Genomic DNA, 10,738 nt, shown 5'->3' on the forward strand with positions numbered 1-10,738 from the left:
GTAGTAGTACATTGTTGAAAGTCTAAATGTTATAGCCAAAACTAGTGTACAAGTCAGCTTGCTATGTTTAAATTGTAGTGTTCTGGTTGGGCCACACATAGCATTTAATTGATTCACAACCATGAATACACAAATGTTGTGAGTTCACATTATCAAGGATTCTACAAGAAATCATTTGGCTAAATGCTGTTCAGCTGTCTCTTGTTACTGTAACACTTAATAGTCTAACAAATGGACACTTTCATCCATTTTGAGAAATTTAGGTGAAGGGTCACATTGTAAGACACTACCAGGATTGGAAATATCGGGCCAAGAGTAGTCAAATGAAGAAATAGTGTGAATTGACACTAAGCTTAGGTTGAAAGCCTGTAAGTTGTAGGGGGAAGGGAGGAGGTCTTAGGAAAGACTGATTTGATTCTCAGTACCAAATAATAGAATAAGTTTTCTTTTCAAAAGAAGAAGGATAAATAGTTGCATTTTAAGCACACTTGGGTAAGAGTGATCATCGTATCATAAGACTTAGATTAATAATGGAGAAGAGTAAAGAACAATCTAAAATAGAACTTCAAGATTGGAAGAGGGCTAATTCCAGTGGGATGAGAGAAGATCTAGTCAGGTTAAAATGGAACCAAAGACTGACAGAAAAAAAATATAACAGACAAAGGGTGGAGGACACTAGTACCACCCCAATAGTAACAGGTAGTCTAGAGGGTATAGAGAAGGAGGAACTTAGAACAATCACCAAGACTAGAGAAAAAGTACTGAGCAAACTATTGGGATTAAAGGGTGACAAGTCCCCAGGACCTGATGGCCTACATCCCAGGGTCTTAGAGGAAGTGACAGCAGAGATAGTGGATGCGTTGGCTATAATATTCTAAAATTCCCTAGATTCTGGAAAGGTTCCAGTGGATTGGAAAAATGCTAATAATGCCCTTATTCAAAAAAGGGGTGAGGCAGAAAGTAGGAAACTATGGACCAGTTAGTTTAACGTCTGTTATTGGGAAATTGTTGGAATTCATTATTAAGGAAGTAGTAATGGGGCATATGGAAAGTCAAAATGCAATCCATCAGAGTCAGTATGGTTTTATGAAGAGTAAATCGTGTTTGACTAATTTGCTAGAGTACTTTAAAGATGTGACAAGCAAAGTGGATAATGGGGATCCTGTAAATGTAGTATATCTGGATTTCCAGAAGGCCTTTGATAAGGTGCCGCACAAAAAATTAATACACAAGATAAGATAACACGGAGTTAGGGGTAATGTATTAGCTTGGATAGAGGATTGGCAACAGAAAGCGGAGAGTCAGGATAAATGGGTCTTTTTCTGGATGGCAAGCTGTAACTAGTGGGGTGCCACAGGGTTCGGTCCTTGGGCCCCAACTAATTACAATCTATATTAATGACAGGGATAGAAGGTACTATAGCTAAATTTGCAGATGACACCAAAATAGGTGGAAAGTAAATTGCAATGAAGAAATAAGAAATTTACAAATGGATATGGACAGGTTAGGTGAATGGGCCAAAATTTGGCAGATGAAGTTTAATGTGGATAAGTGTGAAGTTATCCATTTTGGTTGGAAGAATAAAAAGGTGACTTATTGTTTAAATGGAGAGAAACTTCAGAACGTTTCAGTGCAGAGGGATCTGGGTGTCCTCGTGCATGAATCACTGAAAGCTAGTATGCAGGTACAGCAGGTAATGAGGAAGGCAAATGGAATTTTGGCATTTATTGCTAAAGGAATAGAGTATAAAAATAGGGAAGTGTTGTTGCAACTGTACAAGGCATTGGTGAGACCGCATCTGGAGTACTGTGCACAGTTTTGATCCCCTTGAGGAAGGATGGAGTTGCATTGGAGGTGGTTCAGAGGAGGTTCACTAGATTGATTCCAGAGATGTGGGGCTTGTGTTATGAGGAGAGATTGACCAGTTTAGGCCTATATTCGTTAGAGTTTAGAAGGATGAGAGGAGATCTAATTGAGGTATATAAGATGCTAAAGGGGATAGACAAAGTAGACGTGGAACGGATGTTTCCCCTTGTGAGGCTTTCTAGACTGAGAGGCCATAGTTTTCGACTAAGGGGTGGTAGATTTAAATCGGAGATGAGGAGGAATTACTTTCCTCAAAGAGTTGTGAATCTATGGAATTCACTACCTCAGAGTGTAGTAGATGCCGGGATGCTGAATAAATTTGAGGAGATAGACAGATTTTTAATGTGTAACAGGTTGAAAGGTTATGGGGAGAGAGTGGGAAATTGGAGTTGATGCCGAAATGAGATCAGCCATGATCGTATTGAATGGTGGGGCAGGCTCGAGGGACTGAATTGCCTACTCCTGCTCCCAGTTCTTATATTTAAGGAGGAGATGTTTTGGATACAGGCTAGGTACATTCCAACAGAAGGGAAAGTTAGGGAACCAAAACCAGGGATCCTTGGATGGCAGGGGAGATAGAGAATATAATGAAATAAAATAGAGGTTATATGAAGCATGTCTGATGAATTTTTTAAGAACCAGGCCAAATACAACAAATTGAGAGGGGAAGTGAAGAGGAAAATAAGCCAGGCAAAGAATATGAGAATAGAAGAACAGTTAAAAGGGAACGCCAAAATCTACCGACATAGGGACAAACAGAATAATATATGCTTAGAGGTGGGGACAAGGATAGAATACATGAGTACTTCGTATTGATATCTACTAAGAAGAGAGGATTCTGACAGAATCCCGGTCAAAGTGGAGGCGTTAGAGGTAAAAGGATAAAAATTGATAGACAGGATGTAATTGAAACACTGGCTAAGTCACCTGATCTGGATGGTTACATCCCAACTTGCAACTGAAAGTAGGGATGGAGATACCAGAAGGGCTTGCCATAATCTTCTAAACTTCCATTGGTGTGGGGGAGGTGCCAGAAAGTGTGATGCAAGGACATTCCATTAACTACAGGCTGCCCACTTTAGAAACAATAATCAAGGAAGAATTAGAATGCACTTGAAGAGGTTTGAGTTAATTAAGGAGAGCCAGCACAGATTTGTTAAAATCAGATTGTATTTGACTAATTGGATTTTTTTGATGAAATAATAGAGAATGGCGTTGAGAGGAATGTGGTGGATGTTGTCTATTTGGAATTTAAGAAAACGTTGACAAAGTTTTTTAAAAATGGCTGATTGAAGTGTTAATGGAATAGGAGGGTTAGTGGTGTTCCCAAGGTCAGTGCTAGGACACTACTTTTTTGATACATATAAATGACTTGGATATTGGAATTCAGAATAAAATTTCAAAATTTGCCAATGATAAAAAAATTTGAAGGTGTGACTGACAGGATGCTACCAATCAACTGCAACAGTGCATAAATAGGCTAGCACAGGTGGGCATGAGGTGGGCAAACCCTTTGGCCTTAGGGTCACAGCTGGATATGGAAATTGTATGGAGGACCATATTTAAAAGAGATGCTATCAAATGTATCCAATCTGTTCCACCTCTGTTACGTAACATGCTCCTAATTTTCAATTTTTTTCAAAACTCCAAACCTTAAAACCACAGAATCTTCGATTTATTACATTCATCATCCTTCTAAAAATCTACATCTACTTCTGGCAGAAACAGAAGATGCATTTTCAGCTCTAATTTTAAGTGCATAAACAACTAATCACTGAGATTGGGAGTCAGTGGTAATGTCGCTGGACTAGTATTCCAGGGCCCAGGCTAATGCTTATGAGTTCAGATCCCATCACGGCAGGTGGTGAAATTTAAATTCAATTGATAAATCTGGAATATAAAACTAGCCTTAGTAATGGTGATCATGACAACTATTATCAATTGTTGTGAAAACCATCTGGAAATCTGCCATCCTGGTGTACATGTGACCCCAGACCCACAACAATGGCTGACTCTTAACTGCCCTCTGAAATGGCTGAGCAAGCCACTCAGTTGAAGGGCAATTAGGGATGGGTAACAAATGTTGGCCTTGCCAGTGATGCCCATATTCCTTGAAAGAATGAAGAAAATGCACATCTTAAAATGTTAATTTAAATCTTCAATGGTTTCCAAAGCATGACTTAACCACATGACAGTCAAAACAGCATTTGATGTTCTGATCTAATCAAGTATTTGAATATATAGCTATTTAAAAGCTATTTGCTGAGAAGGATATTTAATCATTTGAATTTTGGAAAATACTGGCAGATATTTAATACTGCTTCAGTATTTATAAATAGACCTCCAACAATGTCAATTTAAACATTTTTTTGACTTTGGATATTTACAGCATTTTTGAAAATTATTGCACATCAAATTGAAGTTTAAAAAAATTCACATTACCTCATGAATAGACCCATTTATACATTATCATCGAGTAGATCTAGGTTTTGATCTTTGAGGCCTAAAAATCAGACGTTTGTGAGCAAATCTTTGTTCTCCCCAAGTAATTCCTAATGAGACCAGACTAAATGATCTTATAATGCAGACCATCACATCCAGTGCAGCCCTCAGTCACCTCCAGGTCAACAATATGTCCATCCCTTGGGCCACTGTCCTCTACAAACTACACCAAGTCAGCAGAAATCAGAGGGTTTACTTACATTGTGCTGCTCTCAGTGCTGGCCCACATATGATTTGTCTACCCTCATTCAAACTATACTACACTTGCAGAATAACATAAGAAGTAGGAGCAGGAATAGACTATATGGCCCCTCAAACCTGCTCGACCATTCAATACGATCATGAATGATCCTCAGTCTGAACTTCATTTCCTGCCTGCTTCCCAGGACTGTTGATTTCCTGATAGATCAAATCTGTCTATCTCAGCGATTTTCTCCAACTGGTTTCAATGGATTGAACTGAATTTATCTTTATTCTTTATTTTTCATACTTTATGTATTATAAGTACATACTAGGCCTAGGACCCAAAATCTGTAAAATCCCCAAATCCAGCACATGTCTGGTCCCAAGCTTCCCGGATACGGGTTTAGTACCTGTAATTTTATTACCTCTCAGTGTATGGGTGTTGCTGGCAAGATCAGCAGTTATTGCCTATTGTTAGTTGACATTGAGAAGGCATTGATGAACCTTCTTGAACTGTGATAAAGGTACTCTTACAGTGCTAGAAACAAAAAGCTAAAAGCTATCTTGACTCCCTTCTCTCTCCCCTTGTCCAGTCCCTTCCCACCTACATCCGTGATTCCTCTGACACCATACGTCACATCAACAATTTCCAGTTCCCTGGCCCCAACCGCTTCCTCTTCACCATGGATGTCCAATCCCTCTACACCTCCATCCCCCACCAGGATGGTCTGAGGGCACTTAGCTTCTTCCTTGAACAGAGGCCCGAACAATCCCCATCCACCACTACTCTCCTCCGTCTGGCTGAACTTGTTCTCACACTGAACAATTTCTCCTTTAACTCCTCTCACTTCCTCCAAATAAAAGGTGTGGTTATGGGTACCCGCATGGGCCCCAGCTATGCCTGTCTCTTTATGGGGTATGTGGAACATTCCTTGTTCCAGTCCTAGTCCGGCCCCCTGCCACAACTCTTTCTCCGGTATGTCGATGATTACTTCGGTGCGGCTTCATGCTCTCGTCTGGACTTGGAAAAATTTATTAATTTTGCTTCCAATCTCCACCCCTCCATCATTTTCACATGGTCCATCTCTGACACTTCCCTTCCTTGACCTCTCTGTCTCAATTTCTGATGATAGACGGTCCACCAATATCCATTACAAGCCTACCGACTCCCACAGCTACCTTGACTACAGCTCCTCACACCCCGCCTCCTGTAAGGACTCCATCCCATTCTCTCAGCTCCATCACCCCCTACTCCTCAACTCCCACCTATGGCACCTCCCCATGCCCACGCAGAAGATGCAACACCTGCCCCTTCTCTTCCTCTCTCCTCACCGTCCAAGGGCCCAAACACTCCTTTCAAGTGAAGCAGCATTTCACTTGCATTTCCCCTAACTTATACTGTATTCGTTGCTCCCAATGCGGTCTCCTCTACGTTGGAGAGACCAAACGCAAACTGGGCGACCGCTTTGCAGAACACCTGCGGTCTGTCCGCAAGAAAGACCCTAACCTCCCTGTCGCTTGCCATTTTAACACTCCACCCTGTTCTCTTGCCCACAGGTCTGTCCTTGGCTTGCTGCATTGTTCCAGTGAAGCCCAACGCAAACTGGAGGAACAGCACCTCATCTTCCGACTAGGCACTTTACAGCCTTCCGGGCTGAATATTGAATTCAACAACTTTAGATCTTAAACTCCCCCTCCCCCCATCCCTACCCCGTTTCTTCCCCCTCCCCTCTTTTTTTTCAATAATTTATATAGATTTTTCTTTTCCCACCTATTTCCATTATTTTTAAATCTACAACTAATACTTTGTTAGTCTGTCTACCCCACCCCCACTAGAGTTGTACCTGGAGTGTCCTGCCATCCATTCTTAATTAGCACTTTTCTTAGATAATATCACCACCTTCAACACCTCTTTGATCCTTTTGTCTGTGACATCTTTTGATTATCTGCTCCTATCACTGCTTGCTTATCCCTACAACGACCCCACCCTCAACTTCTCTCTCCCCCCACCCCCCACCTTAGACCAGCTTATATTTCACCTCTCTCCTAACTATACTTCAGTTCTGCCGAAGGGTCGTGAGGACTCGAAACGTCAGCTGTTTTCTTCTCCACCGATGCTGCCAGACCTGCTGAGTTTTTCCAGGTAATTCTGTTTTTGTACTCTTACAGTGCTGTTGGTTGGAGTTCCAACATTTTGACTCAGAATTTGAATTTTTACAAAGCACTGGTTAGGAACAGGAATAGGCCATTTCACACCCCAAACCTGAAACCATTGCTGATCTGTGACCTAATTCAATGTTCCTTTCTTTTCCCTATGTCCCTTAATGCCTTTGGATAACAAAAGCCTATCAATCACAGATTACAGTTTACAATTGATCAAGCATCAATTGCTGTTTGTGGAAGAGAGTTCCAAACTTCCACCGCTTTCTGTGTAGAAGTGTTTCTTAATTTCACTCCTGAAAGGTCTTTAATTTTTATACCACGCTCCCTAGTACTAACATCTAATCAACAGAAATAGATGCTATTTACCCATTTGTTCTTTTAATATCTTGAAAACTAATCATACCACCTCTGGAACTAAATTCAAGGGAACACAACTCTAGTTTGTGTAATCTTGCCTCATAATTTAATCTTTGAAGCCCGGTATCATTCTGGCAAATCTGCTGCTCTCCCTTCAAGGCTAACATATCTTTGTGTGGTGTCCAGCACTGCTCACACCCCTCTAGGTGTGGTTTAACCAGAGCATTACATAGTGAAGCATAGCTTCCCTTGTTTTCTAGTCATCTAGGTATAAAGGCTAACATTACATTAGCCTTTTTGATTATTTTCTGTACCTATTTATGACATTTTAAATGTATCTGAACCCCCAAGTCTCTTTGGACATCCATTGTTTCTAGCTTTTCACTATTTAGAAAGCCCTCTGTCCTCTCCTTTTTAGGTTCAAAGTGGATGACCTCACATGAGTCTGCACTGAAATTCATTTGCTGCAGTTTTGCCCATTCACTCTATGTATCAATATCTCTGTTATTTTATGAAATATTTCATCTCATTTCTATATGCCTTAGTTCTGATGAAGGGTCATACGGACTCGAAATGTCAACTGTGTCCCTCTCCACAGATGCTGTCAGACCTGCTGAGTTTTTCCAGGTACTTTTGTTTTTGTTCTAGATTTCCAGCATCCGCAGTATTTTGCTTTTATCTCTGTTATTTTATGTTTCCATGCACACTGCTTACAATGCCACCTATATTTGAGGCTTTGGAAAATTTGGATATGGGCTTTTTATCTATCCCATAATCTTAGTCACCAATAAATACAGTGAATAGTTGACTGTATTAGTCCAACACAGATCCTTGCTGGACACTACTAGTCATTCTGCCATTTAGAGTTCCTGCCCATTGCCTCCACTTTATACCTAAACTCAGCCCATTTCTGAACCAGGTCAGTCATTTACCTTCAATATTATGGGCTTCAACTTTAGCTAGTATTTACTTAGGGACTTTATCAAATGCTTCGAGAAATCCATATAAATAACACCCATAGATGTTCCCCTGTTGACTATAGTCATCTCTTCAAAAAAAATCAATCAGGTTTGTCAGGTATAATCCTTTATAAATCCATGCTGGCTTTCTGATCATCAAGTTGTTATGTCACCTCATTGTTAATTGTAGACTGTAGTAATTTCCCGACAACATGTTTAGTTAACTCGTTGATAATTCTCTGGTTTTCCCCAATTTTTTAAAATAGCAGAATGATGTGTACTTTATCAAATTCAAGGAACAGTTCTCGAATCAAGAAAACTTTGGAAGATTATAGTTAGGGCAGCTACACCATCCCACCTACTTCCTTTAAAACATTTGGTCTTGGGGTTTTGTCACTCTTTGATGCCTTTACTTTCTTAATTACTGTTATTTTCCCTGATTCAATATTAGCTTTCTTGGGATTTCCAGAATACTGACCTCTGTCTCTATTATAAATACTGATGCAATGTGATTATTCAACATGCCTGTCATTTCCTTAGTTTCATTGACAGTGTCACCAATATCAGTTTTCAGAAGACTCATATTGCACCTGACCACCATCTTTTTTCCTAATTTGTTTAAAAAAGTGTTAATTTTGATATCTCTTGCAAGTTTCTTTCCATTCTCCCTTTTTGTAGCTTACTCTTATTTTATCAGTCTTTGAGGTTCTTTGTGTGTTACCCATTTACCAGGATTAGTGCTAGTTTCTGCATTTTTGTATGCTTTTTTTTTAGTTTATGTTGTATCTTCCCACTTTAGGGAAATGTCATGGACAATTCTATTTGTCAAGTAGAGCTATTGGCTCTTGGCATATAAGCTGGTTCTGTATCACATTAAATTCTTTTGTTAACACCTTCCACTGATCTTATTTCATGTTACCCATTAACAGAGTTGGCCAGTTTATTGTGAACTATCTCTGCCTCATTGCATGAAAGTGTGAGCCTTACTAAAATCGAGGATCTTAGCAGCTGTTTCATATTTCTCCCTTTCAAACACAGCATTGAATTCAACCATTTTGTGATTGTCGTTTGATAAGTGTTCAAGCACTGTTAGGCTGTTAACTAAACCTGGCTCATTGCTCATAACTGAATCAAATAAGGCATGCCCCCTTTTTGGTTCTAGGACCTGTTATTGCAGAAAACTATCCTGGATGCATTCAAGAACCAGAGATGGAATATTGCATGCACTTTTGGGAACCACTTTATTGAAATATTATTAGAGCCAGAGAAAGAGGACAATGAGAATTCAGTAGTAATAAGAGGTTATAGTTCAAGTAAAATCTTGAAAAATTGGTATTTTAACTGGAACAGGGAAGGTTAAAGAGTAATTAATGGAGTATTTGAAGTTTAGGAACGGTTTTAAGAGGCCAAATAGTGCAAGTATTTTTTCTTTTTGGTGATTGAATAGGAAGTAACATAGATTGAGGGTTATCACTAGGAGGACAATGGGGAAAGTGACAAGTAGGATAACATCATACAACCCTATTGACCTTACACGGAGGTACTGCAGGATATTGACATATATACTTTAGCTCTAATATAAATACAAAGACTAGGAAACTTTGAACCTCTGGTTATTACTTTTTTATTAAATAATATAAGAAAACACAACCCTCTTGTATGTAGTGCATATGAGATATGGAGACCAATTATAACATTATAAAATCAAGTGCCAGAGATCTCTCTCTTCAGGAAATCAAAGGTGTGTCTGTCTGTCTTGACTGCTTACCCCACCAGACTCACTAAAACTGGGTAAGTCTCCAAGTAACACCGTTGATTTTATCCTTATAGGTTTAATTACGTTCTTTGAATGGAATGCCATTGGGCGGAATCATCCCAGATTTGCACCAAGGGCGGCAGCAGGGGTGAAAAAAGTCATTTTACCCCCTGGCTGCAGTGGTGGGTTTTTGCTCCATATCACCCCATTCCCAGCGTGTTCTGCCTCATCAATAATGCTTTCACAGGAAACACTGGATCGCTGGTGGGGAGGTCTTTGATTCGCCTGCCCCACCATCACCTCAGGTCTTCAGTAATCTGGGCGCCTTATTTAAAGTGTGCCCTTGCACAGAGCTAGAACTCTCTAAGGGATCAGAAGCTGCTGGAAAGTCATGGCTGCCAAAGGGAGGAAACATGCTGCCCCCAAATTTAGCAACGCCTCCCTTGGGCACCTACTGGATGCAGTGGTGGTCCGCTGTAAAGTCCTCTACTCCCCTGTTTTGGATGAAGTCCAGCAACCAAGGTCACCAATCCAGCATGAGAGGCAGTGGCAGTGGTGGACAGCGCTAATGCCCTGCAAAAGAGGACAGCCACCCAATGCCAAAAGTGGATGAATGATCTCCGTTCCACCAGGGTAAGTCACTCATCACTCTCAACTCACACTCACAAACCCATCACACATCTACAGGGGTCTCACGCATTGCCAGTTCAAGGGACATCATTCACTCTCACACATGCCTTCATCTGTCCTGTGGATTGTGTCATCTTGTCTATGGCAACACTCACCACCCAAACATGCCAGGCATCCATTCTTCTCATCTGGCCTAGCAGGCATTCTGTTTACACTCTCCATTTGCATTCATGCAGGACAAGCTGGCACACTACAAAAAGGAGGTCGCAAACTGATGGAGGAATGGCCGACGTTAAGGTCCTCACAAACTTTGGAAATAAGA

Source organism: Cetorhinus maximus, chromosome 10 (assembly GCF_964194155.1).
Source record: "Cetorhinus maximus chromosome 10, sCetMax3.hap1.1, whole genome shotgun sequence".
Lineage (NCBI taxonomy): Eukaryota > Metazoa > Chordata > Chondrichthyes > Lamniformes > Cetorhinidae > Cetorhinus > Cetorhinus maximus.